General features: G+C 43.6%; 1 long non-coding RNA gene across 1 annotated transcript; it reads right to left on the bottom strand.

Moving 5' to 3' along the window:
- Nucleotides 1-1937: 1937 nt before the first annotated feature.
- LOC121844003 lies at nucleotides 1938-11600 on the bottom strand. Its single transcript, XR_006081821.1, has 3 exons — nucleotides 10667-11600; nucleotides 7413-7593; nucleotides 1938-2795 (listed from the first exon to the last, which is right to left on the bottom strand). It is a non-coding gene; the product is annotated as an uncharacterized LOC121844003 (long non-coding RNA).
- Nucleotides 11601-12730: the final 1130 nt, after the last annotated feature.

Raw genomic sequence — 12730 nt, forward strand, 5'->3', positions numbered from 1 at the left:
CACCTCTCGGATTCAGAGGGGTTGGGTTAAATGAGCAAGAAACATTTCAGTTGAAAACATTCAGTTGTACAACTGACTAGGTATCCCTGACTAGGTACCCCTTTCCCTTTCCCGGTCACAGCCGGTTGTGATACAGTCTGGAATCGAATCAGGGTCTGTAGTGACACCTCTAGCAGGGAGATACAGTGCCTTAGACCGCTGAGCCAGGGTCTGTAGTGACACCTCTAGCAGGGAGATGCTGTACCTTAGACCGCTGAACCAGGGTCTGTAGTGACGCCTCTAGCAGGGAGGCACAGTACCATAGACCACTGTGCCACGCCTCACGAAGTTTAAAACTGCCAGGAGGATCGTAGTAACAGGCGCTGCATAACAACCATCAGGAGATTAAGAGCGTAGCCCGTGCCAACGCCGCCTCAGCGTTACGGCTGCATTTCACACTAAAGCCATAGCAGAACTTTACCACAATCATGGCTAGGTAGGTTGGCAGTATATAACAGCAGAGGCTTTGTCTCCGGCAAAACCTTTCATATAGAAAGAACAGTCTGGCAAAACAAAAAAGTATTCTGGATGCTGAGGTTGGTGGGAAAAAAACGGCTTGGTTTGAAAGGTGCATCTGTATCTGTGTGACACCGTGGAGGCTGGTGGGAGGAGCTATAGAGGGACAGGCTCATTGTTATGGCTGGATGGAACTAATGGAACTGGTATAAATGGAATGGAGTCAAAACGTGGGTTCCGTATGTTTGATGTGTTCCAGCCATTACAATGGGCCTGTCCTCCTACGGCTCCTCCCACCAGCCTCCACTGGTGTGACAGACATTCAGCTCCACTCAGTCTACTAAACCATAGACCACATCTACCTCTATCTAATGGAGTAACATAGACCACATCTACCTCTAATTAATGGAGCAACATAGACTACATCTACCTTTATCTAATGGAGTAACATAGACTACATCTACCTTTATCTAATGGAGTAGCATAGACCACATCTACCTCTATCTAATGGAGTAGCATAGACCACCTCTACCTCTATCTAATGGAGTAGCATAGACCACCTCTATCTAATGGAGTAGCATAGACCACCTATATCTAATGGAGTAGCATAGACCACCTCTATCTAATGGAGTAGCATAGACCACATCTACCTCTATCTAATGGAGCAGCATAGACCACATCTACCTAATGGAGTAACATAGACCACATCTACCTCTATATAATGGAGTAGCATAGACAACATCTACCTCTATATAATGGAGTAGCATAGACAACATCTACCTCTATCTAATGGAGTAGCATAGACCACATCTACCTAATGGAGTAACATAGACCACCTATATCTAATGGAGTAGCATAGACCACATCTACCTCTATCTAATGGAGCAGCATAGACCACATCTACCTCTATATAATGGAGTAGCATAGACCACATCTACCTAATGGAGTAACATAGACCACATCTACCTCTATATAATGGAGTAGCATAGACAACATCTACCTCTATCTAATGGAGTAGCATAGACCACATCTACCTAATGGAGTAGCATAGACCACATCTACCTCTATCTAATGGAGTAGCATAGACCACATCTACCTATATCTAATGGAGTAAAATAGACCACATCTACCTCTATCTAATGGAGTAGCATAGACCACATCTACCTCTATCTAATGGAGTAACATAGACCACATCTACCACATCACATGACCAGACCTAGTAATAAGGCTAGATCATATTGAGGTTTTACCAGACCAAACACTTCCCCCACCATTGTGACCTCAACTCCAATCTGGGTTAAGCAGGCCATCCCATTCATTCACACATTATGGGTTGTGCAGTGAGCTGATAGCTCCAGTCTGCTGTGAGATACAGAGCCTTCAGAGAGTATTAATACCTCTTGATTTATTCCACATTTTGTTGTGTTACAGCCTGAATTCAAAATGGATTAAATATGTTTTTTTTCTCATGCATCTACACACAATACCGCATAATAACAAAAGCGAAAACATGTTTTTTTTTGTAATTTGGTGCAAATTTTATGAAAATTAAATTCAGAAATATATCATTTACATAAGTATTCACACCACTTTGTTATGGGCTCAGGTGCATCTAAAATCCTTTGATCATCCACTACAACTTGATTGTTTTGGACATGATTTAGAAAGAAACAATCTTTGGCCTGAAATGCAAAGCGCTATGTCCGCAGAAAACCAGGCACAGGTCATCACCCTTATAACACCATCCCCACCGTGAAGCAAGGTGGTGGCGGCAGCATCATGTTATGGGGATGCTGTTCAGAGGCAGGGACTGGTAAGGATAGAGGGAACAACGAATGGAGCCAAATACAGGCAAATCCTTGATGAGAACCTGAACAAAATATTCTGTGGTCTAATGAGACAAAAATGTTACTCGTTGGCCTGAATGCAAAGCGCTATGTCTGCAGGTCATCACCCTTATAACACCATCCCCACCGTGAAGCATGGTGGTGGCGGCAGCATCATGTTATGGGGATGTTTTTCAGCGGCACAGGCTTCACGGTAGGGATGGGGTTATAAGGGTGATGACCTGTGCCTGGTTTTCTGAGGGCAAACGACAGGTTTTGGGTGAAGATGTGCATTCCAACAGGACAATGACCACCAAGCATACAACCACAGCATCACTGGAGCAGAACAACAATGTGAAGGTCCTTGAGTGGCCCAGCCGCAGCCCAGACTTGAATCCCATTGAAAATATGTGGAAAGACTTGAAGATTGCTGTTCACCGCCGCTCCCCATCTAACAACAGAGCTTGAGAAAATCTGAAAGGAAGATTGGGAGAAAATCCCTAAATCCAGATGAACAAAGCTGATATAAACATACCCAAGACGACTCAAAATTGTAATCACCACCAAAGTGTTGTGTCTCAGGGGTGTGAATATTTATGTAAATGAGATATCTGTATTTAATTTTCAGTATATTAGTAAAAATTTCTAAAAACTTGTTTTCACTTTGTCGTTATGGGGTATTGTGTGTAGATGGGTAAGAAAAAATATATATTTAATCAATTTTTGAATTCAGGCTGTAACACAACAAAATGTGGAATAAGTCAAGGGGTATGAATAGTTTCTGAAGGTACATTGATTGGCTGATTTATGCTACACAAAGATAAATAGCATACGTTTTTTCTAAACTAATCCTATATGTTAGTAGGTGGACTTATTGCACCAGTTACTGAGTTGGTTCTTCCAGTTTAGACGATTGAGGTAGTCTCAGTATCTCTTCCTAACCCTGGCAGTCATTCTGAACGGAGGTTGTGGGTGATAAAAGAACATCTAACAAGTGGATTTTTTTTAAACTCTGGCTGGATTCCAATAGGAATTAAACATCACTTTGCAAACCAGCGTAAATTGAGTGCAGGTCTGATGTGGCCTGTAAACCAGGAGTTTCCTAACACCACTGTTTTACGATATAACTAGGCCCTCAAAATAAAGGCCTTATGATATATTATGCAATGTATTGTCGTAGATAATGAAATGTTAAACGATAATAAAGCTGGTGAAAATGTTCAGAGGGTTCTAGGAAGAACCCTTCAAAGATAAAACGGTTCTCAGTAGAACCCTTCAAAGATAAAACGGTTCTCAGTAGAACCCTTCAAAGATAAAACGGTTCAAAGACCCTTCAAAATGGTTCTCGGAAGAACCCTTCAAAGATAAAACGGTTCTCAGTAGAACCCTTCAAAGATAAAACGGTTCTCAGTAGAACCCTTCAAAGATAAAACGGTTCTCAGTAGAACCCTTCAAAGAGGATTCTGAGTATAACCATATACAGGGGGCTCTATGCAGAACCCTACCCAGCACCCAATACGCTTCTACTTAGTACCTTTCTTTCTAAGAGTGTAATGCACTATTTCCTGTGCACGATATAGGGAATAGGGTGCTATCTGGGATGCGGAGAGTGAGATATATTGCCTAGTTTCAGAGGATTTCTGTCTTCACACTTGACAGAGTATTTTAGATCTCTCATAGGGATGGCTGGGTGTATCCGACCTCATTATTTCAATTCAGGGATACAGATATATATTCAGATGTCTGGTTTAACAGTTAGGTTAGTTTTACACTTTATAATTGGGCCTCTGACTTGATGTATTTATGTGACTGCCTGGGTTTTAAAGCCTGTTGAGTTAAAGTCTATGTAATAGTTTAGGGAACTAATGCCACTTCTTCAGTTCTTAGACATGGTTTAAAATCACATCACACAATGCTTTTTTTTTTTTACAATGTTCTTTTATCATATGATCACATATTTCTTTATGCTCCGGAGAAAAATATGTTATTGCTATGAGTTGCATCATAACAACATGAATAAGACTTGGATGATACAATGACCTAATTAGCTACCGCCGTAGTCAGCAGAACGAAGAATGGAGACAAGAGTGTGGCTGGTTGCTGTTGGGGGGGGTTGGGGTCAGACAGTGTAATTAGGGTCCTGGCCTCAGATGCACTATGACACCACTCAGACTGGCTGGGGGAGGGGGGTCCGACAGTGTAATTAGGGTCCTGGCCTCAGATGCACTATGACACCACTCAGACTGGCTGGGGGGGGTCATTAGGGTCCTGGCCTCAGATGCACTATGACACCACTCAGACTGGCTAGAGGGGGGTCATTAGGGTCCTGGCCTCAGATGCATTGTGACATGACATGTCTTTAGTCTGGAGTAGAGAAAGGGTTAAGTTGTCCCTAGACACTGACCTGGGAACAGTTTAATGAGTTAAGTTGTCCCTAAACACTGACCTGGGAACAGTTTAATGAGTTAAGTTGTCCCTAAACACTGTTAAGTTGTCCCTAGATACTGACCTAGGAACAGTTTGATGTTTAATGGGTTAAGTTGTCCCTAGATACTGACCTAGGAACAGTTTGATGTTTAATGGGTTAAGTTGTCCCTAGATACTGACCTAGGAACAGTTTGATGTTTAATGGGTTAAGTTGTCCCTAGACACTGACCTAGGAACAGTTTGATGTGTAATGAGTTAAGTTGTCCCTAGATACTGACCTAGGAACAGTTTGGTGTTTAATGAGTTAAGTTGTCCCTAGACACTGACCTAGGAACAGTTTGATGTTTCTACTCTCACAGGTGGCCAATAAGATCTAGCTGAAAGCCACGTCTCTAATAAGCCACGTATGCTGAAATTAACCTAAGGATTACATTCAAAATTAACCAGTTACTAGGTCAACCCAGCATGAGAGTAAAAGATACCCAACCGATTGTTAAATTAACCCATGTTTGGGTAAACACGGTCACCACCGATAAATCCATGATTATCGAAAACTTCAATAAGCATTTCTCAACTGACCTAGGAACAGTTTGCCCAATGTTACCCAAATCCAGATAGCAGATGTTCTGAAAGAGCTGCAAAACCTGGACCCGTACAAATCAGCTGGGCTTGACAATCTGGACCCCTATTTCTGAAACTATCCGCCGCCATTGTCGCAACCCCTATTACCAGCCTGTTCAACCTCTCTTTCATATCGTCTGAGATCCCAAGGATTGAAAGCTGCCGCAGATCCCCCTCTTCAAAGGGGGAGACACCCTGACCCAAACTGTTACAGAATCCAGTTTGATCTAAGGTCTTCGAAAGCCAAGTCAACAAACAGGTCACTGACCATCTCGAATCCCACCGTACCTTCTCCGCTGTGCAATCTGGCTTCCCGGTCACGGGTGCACTCAGCCACACTCAAGGTACTAAACGATATCTAACCGCCATCGATAAAAGACAGTACTGTGCAGCCGTCTTCATGACCTTGCCAAGGCTTTGACTCTGTCAATCACCATATTCTCATCGGCAGACTCAGTAGCCTCGGTTTTCGGATGACTGCCTTGCCTGGTTCACCAATTACTTTGCAGACAGAGTTCAGTGTGTCAAATCGGAGGGCATGCTGTCCGGTCCTCTGGCAGTCTCTATGGGGGTACCACAGGGTTCAACTGACCTCGGGCCGACTCTTTTCTCTGTGTATATCAATGATGTTGCTCTTGCTGCGGGCGATTCCCTGAACAGACGACACCATTCTTTGATGTCATTACACTGTGCTATCTAACCTCCAAACAAGCTTCAATGCCATACAACACTCCTTCTGTGGCCTCCAACTCCTCTTAAACGCTAGTAAAACCAAATGCATGCTTTTCAACCGATCGCTGCCTGCACCCGCATGCCCGACTAGCATCACCACCCTGGATGGTTGACCTTGAATATGTGGACATCTATAAGTACCTAGGTGTCTGGCTAGACTGCAAACTCTCCTTCCAGACTCATATCAAACACCTCCAATCAAAAATCAAATCAAGAGTCGGCTTTCTATTCCGCAACAAAGCCTCCTTCACTCACGCCGCCAAGCTTACCCTAGTAAAACTGACTATCCTACCAATCCTCGTCGGCGATGTCATCTACAAAATGGCTTCCAACACTCTACTCAGCAAACTGGATGCAGTATATCACAGTGCCATCCGTTTTGTCACTAAAGCACCTTATACCACCCACCACTGCGACTTGTATGCTCTAACATATTCGTCGCCAGACCCACTGGCTCCAGGTCATCTACAAGTCCATGCTAGGTAAAGCTCCGCCTTATCTCAGTTCACTGGTCACGATGGCAACACCCATCCGTAGCACGCGCTCCAGCAGGTGTATCTCACTGATCATCCCTAAAGCCAACACCTCATTTGGCCGCCTTTCGTTCCAGTACTCTGCTGCCTGTGACTGGAAAATTAATCCTGAAGTTGGAGACTTTTATCTCCCTCACCAACTTCAAACATCAGCTATCTGAGCAGCTAACCGATCGCTGCAGCTGTACATAGTCTATTGGTAAATAGCCCACCCATTTTCACCTACCTCATCCCCATACTGTTTTTATTTATTTACTTTTCTGCTCTTTTGCACACCAATATCTCTACCTGTACATGACCATCTGATCATTTATCACTCCAGTGTTAATCTGCAAAATTGTAATTATTCGCCTACCTCCTCATGCCTTTTGCACACATTGTACATTGTATATAGACTCCCCCTTTGTTTTCTACTGTGTTATTGACTTGTTAATTTGTTTATTCCATGTGTAACTCTGTGTTGTCTGCTCACACTGCTATGCTTTATCTTGGCCAGGTCGCAGTTGTAAATGAGAACTTGTTCTCAACTAGCCTACCTGGTTAAATAAAGGTGAAATAAAAATAAATAAAATAAAAAAACCCAACAACCCAACTTGTGTTCTGTCCAAAATTAACCCATCACTGGGTTACCAAAAAAAAACAAATTGAGTTGTTTTTAATCCAGCATTCTGTAGAGTGTAGTAACACTTATGTTTCCCCCTTTTAATGGTATAGGTTAGGGTTGAACATCTCCTGACTGTCTGAGCATATATGGGTTAATTTGTTCCTAGACACTGACCTAGGAACAGTTGTATGTCCTTCCCCTTTAATGGTATAGGTTAGGGTTGAGGAACTCCTGGAACAGTTGTATGTCCTTCCCCTTTAATGGTATAGGTTAGGGTTGAGGAACTCCTGGAACAGTTGTATGTCCTTCCCCTTTAATGGTATAGGTTAGGGTTGAGAAACTCCTGACTCAGTACCTATGGGATATGAAAAGGAGAGTGAACCAGGGCCTTTGTGATGTTTACAGTTACAAAAGGTGACAGGGTTCAACATTTGACACATCTCTGACCAGCTGACCTGATCAAGAAGATCTCTGGGCCCTCGTTACAAGGCCATAACTGGGGTCTGGGGACTTCCTGGTTAGGTCACATGATCAGGAAAAACTCCCTACCCACAATCAGAATACTCACAATCCCAGGCAGTCTGAATGAACTATATTTGAAAGACATTTGATCTCGTAGGATCTCTAAATCGAAGGTACAGCAAGCTAGCTACCACAAAGAGAACAATTGCCTATTCAGAGATGTGTGTAGGCTTGCATGCGTGCATTGTGTGTATATTGTGTGTGTATATTGTGTGTGTGTGTATATTATCAAGTTTGCGGACGGCACAACAGTGGTAGGCTTGATTACCAACAACGACGAGACGGCCTACAGGGAGGAGGTGAGGGCCCTCGGAGTGTGGTGTCAGGAAAATAACCTCAAACTCAACGTCAACAAAACTAAGGAGATGATTGTGGACTTCAGGAAACAGCAGAGGGAACACCCCCCCATCCACATCGATGGAACAGTAGTGGAGAGGGTAGCAAGTTTTAAGTTCCTCGGCATACACATCACAGACAAACTGAATTGGTCCACTCACACAGACAGCATCGTGAGGAAGGCGCAGCAGCGCCTCTTCAACCTCAGGAGGCTGAAGAAATTCGGCTTGTCACCAAAAGCACTCACAAACTTCTACAGATGCACAATCGAGAGCATCCTGGCGGGCTGTATCACCGCCTGGTATGGCAACTGCACCGCCCTCAACCGTAAGGCTCTCCAGAGGGTAGTGAGGTCTGCACAACGCATCACCGGGGGCAAACTACCTGCCCTCCAGGACACCTACACCACCCGATGCTACAGGAAGGCCATAAAGATCATCAAGGACATCAACCACCCGAGCCACTGCCTGTTCACCCCGCTGCCATCCAGAAGGCGAGGTCAGTACAGGTGCATCAAAGCTGGGACCGAGAGACTGAAAAACAGCTTCTATCTCAAGGCCATCAGACTGTTAAACAGCCACCACTAACATTGAGTGGCTACTGCCAACACACTGTCAATGACACTGACTCTACTCCAGCCACTTTAATCATGGGAATTGATGGGAAATGATGTAAATATATCACTAGCCACTTTAAACAATGCTACCTTATATAATGTTACTTACCCTACATTGTTCATCTCATATGCATACGTTGATACTGTACTCTATATCATCGACTGCATCCTTATGTAATACATGTATCACTAGCCACTTTAACTATGCCACTTGGTTTACATACTTATCTCATATGTATATACTGTACTCGATATCATCTACTGTATCTTGCCTATGCTGCTCTGTACCATCACTCATTCATATATCCTTATGTACATATTCTTTATCCCCTTACACTGTGTATGACAGTAGTTTTTTTTTTGGAATTGTTAGTTAGATTACTTGCTCGTTATTACTGCATTGTCGGAACTAGAAGCACAAGCATTTCGCTACACTCGCATTAACATCTGCTAACCATGTGTATGTGACAAATAAAATTTGATTTGATTTGATTTTTATTGTGTGTGTTATGTGTGTATATTGTGTGTGTTACGTGTGTGTGTGTGTTATGTGTGTGTGTTTGTGTGTTATGTGTGTGTGTGTGTGTGTGTGTGTGTTTGTGTGTGTGTGTGTGTGTGTGTGTGTGTGTGTGTTAGTGTGTGTGTGTGTGTTATGTGTGTGTGTGTTTGTGTGTTAGTGTGTGTGTGTGTTATGTGTGTGTGTTTGTGTGTGTGTGTGTGTGTGTTGTGTGTGTGTGTGTTAGTGTGTGTGTTAGTGTGTGTGTGTGTTAGTGTGTGTGTTAGTGTGTGTGTTGTGTGTGTGTTGTGTGTGTTAGTGTGTGTGTGTGTGTTAGTGTGTGTGTGTGTGTTAGTGTGTGTGTGTGTGTGTGTGCGTTGCCCAAAGCCTCTCTGAGCATCAGTGAGATATATATCTGCAATCCTCTCTCTTCAGAACAGACAAACTAGTGTCCATGAATCATCTACAGTGAGACAAAGTTATCAGCCATTATAACATTACCAAGGCCCTCAGAAATGTAGCCTTTTAACGAAGTCAATTTAGTGCACTACTTTTCAGCAGGGCCCATAAAGGCTCTGGTCAAAAGTAGTGCACTATGTAGGGAATAGGGTGCCATCTGGAATGTAAGCCTTAGAGGATACAGTCTGGGGATCATATGTAGTGGCAATCCATGTCAGTTGATGATAAATAACGACAAGTCATTATCTCCTACCAGTCTATCATGTTATTGATTTCATTATTGATCGATATCGGACGCTGCATTTTTTTTGCTGTTCATAAAAATCAAGGTCATTTGTGCCTTGATATAAATAAGAGGTTTAATTCATTCAAGTCACACGGACACGTCCTGAAACATTGGCCTTGTTGATTTTTCAAGAAACCTACTGAATCCATCTGGTGTTATTGGATGAAAATGGAGCGTTCAGGTTTCTGAACAACACACAAGTGGCTGGATATGGCTGCCATAACAACATGTTTCCACCCCCCCCGAGTCTCTCTCCCCCGCACCGCATCCCTTCTCGGGTTGTTTTGAACCATGATAGCGCGGTGAGAATAGAATCTCATGACACCCACACAGGAGACACGAAAAGGAGCAGCTATTTTCAAACACCATAAACAACTAGATGACCGTGTTTGTTATTAACCCGCAGAGCGGCGGGCATGTTGATGAAACGTTAACTGAGGAAAGGTAAATGAACGAAAATGTGTTTCTATGGACTATTTGGAGGAGCGAGAAGGCGTTAGGAATGTGAGCGTATCTAACCAGCACCTCGCGCGGGGACGGGGAGCGACGCCCATTCCATCCCGTCACCGCTACCGAGCATCATCAGTCTCGAACACTGCTAAGGGGAGAAGCTCGAGCCTACCGTATATCACCCCACTACACAGTGCAGGCCACTTCTATTCTAAAATCAAATAGGTCATTCATAACCGTAGAAAAACGATGCATTGACTTACCACATCTCACACGAAGCTGCGGCAATGGTCGCGCACAGATCCAGGCATTGAAAGCGCAGTGTCTTTACAATAACCGTCGTCTCCCTTGTAACAGTCCAGAGTTCTTGCTTGGAAGCAAAAAAATCCCCTCAAATGAATGAAAAATTAAGCAATTTGATTCCAAGTCAGCGATGCTTTTATATCGTTAAGGTAAATTATGATTCCTCTTGTAACAAAAAAAAAACGCTTAAACGATATAGTCTTCGCAGTTCTTGATTGTAACATGAGCTAACGGACAACCTTTCGAAGGCTCGGTGTTTAGTATCCAGATCACTGTTCACAGAACGCCACCGGTGAGGGGTACAGACCCCAACGCAACGAGTCCAGTATTGGGAGAGAGGACGGGAACACTATAGCTAAAGATCCACGAAGCCAGCTCTCTCTCTCTCTCTCTCTCTCTCTCTCTCTCTCAGATCTGTCTCTTTCTGTATCTCTCTCAGCTCTCTCCCTCTCTCTTAGCGGTCTTCAAAAACGTCCACGTAGAGAGCACGTTGACCTGTTCGCGGGAAGAGCAAAGGGGTCAAAAAAATGACAACCCAATTTGGAAGTGGATGCTCAGACGAGATCAGATTCGGATAAGTGGAGCGGAGCGCAGAGCGATGCAGGCGGGCTGTGGTGACGCCTCCTCGGGCAAGAAGAGGGGACCAAGTTAAACGGAAACACGGAACTGGATCATGGCTCAATAAGTGTGAGAGGGTTCCATCTGCTGTATGAATAGAATACATGAATCATGAAGCTCTTAATCCACATATACCGAACAAAAATATAAACGCAACATGTAAAGTGTCGGTTCCACGTTTCATGAGCTGAAATACAAGATCCCGCAAATGTTCCATTCAGCACAAAAAAAAACAAAGTTTATTTCTCTCAAATGTTGTGCACAAATGTGTTTACATCCCTGTTGGTGAGCATGTATTCCTTTGCCCCAAGATAATCCATGCACCGGACAGGTGTGGCATATCAAGAAGCTGATTGAACAGCATCATTCTTACACAGGTGCACCTTGTGCCGGGGACAATAAAACACTGCTCTAAAATGTGCAGTTTTGTCACAACACAATGCCACAGATGTCTCACGTTTTGAGGGAGTGTGCAATTGGCTAGCTGACTGGAGGAATGTTCACCAGAGCTGTTGCCAGATAATTTAATGTTAATTTCTCTACCATAAACACTGCCTCCAATGTCATTTTAGATCATTTGGTTGATATGTCGAACCAGCCTCACAACCGCAGACCACGTGTATGGCGTTGTGTGGGCGAGTGGTTTGCTATTGTCAACGTTGTGAACAGAGTGCCCCGTGGTGGCGCTGGGGTTATGGTATGGGCAGGCATAAATTACAGACAACGAACACAATTGCATTTTATCTATGGCAATTTGAATGCACAGAGATACCGTGACGTGATCCCGAGTCCCATTGTCGTGCCATTCACCCGCAGCCATCACCACATGTTTCAGCATGATAACGCACGGACCCCATATCGCAAGGATCTGTACACAATTCCTGGAAGCTGAAAACGTCCCAGTTTTCTGTACACCTACCAGACACGTTACCCACGTTTCTGTTTCCGCCCAATATCCAGCCACTTCGCACAGCCTATTGAAGAGGAGTGGAACAACATTCCACAGGCCACAATCAAACATCTGATCAATACCGCTCGATGCGAAAGAGAAGTGTCACACTGCAATGAGGCTAAAGGTAGTCACACCAGATAACCTACTGACTGGTTTTCTGATCCACGCCCCTTTACCTTCTGTTACATTTAATGTACAGTATATGTGACCAACAAATGCATTTGTATTCCATGTGTTCCTAATCCATAGATTAGGGCCTAATGCATTTATTTCAATTTGATTGATTTCCTTTAATGAACTGTACCTCAGTTAAAATCTTAAATTGTTGCACGTTGCGTTTATATTTTTTGTTGATCCTATGCTATGCCACGTTATGTGTTGGGGTTATCATAGATTTACATTAATATTGTGTAGGACCAATCTGCATTGTTGACTCATTTATTTAGTCAGAGTT

This window comes from Oncorhynchus tshawytscha, unplaced genomic scaffold, assembly GCF_018296145.1.
Source record: "Oncorhynchus tshawytscha isolate Ot180627B unplaced genomic scaffold, Otsh_v2.0 Un_contig_9161_pilon_pilon, whole genome shotgun sequence".
In the NCBI taxonomy this organism is placed as follows: Eukaryota; Metazoa; Chordata; class Actinopteri; order Salmoniformes; family Salmonidae; genus Oncorhynchus; species Oncorhynchus tshawytscha.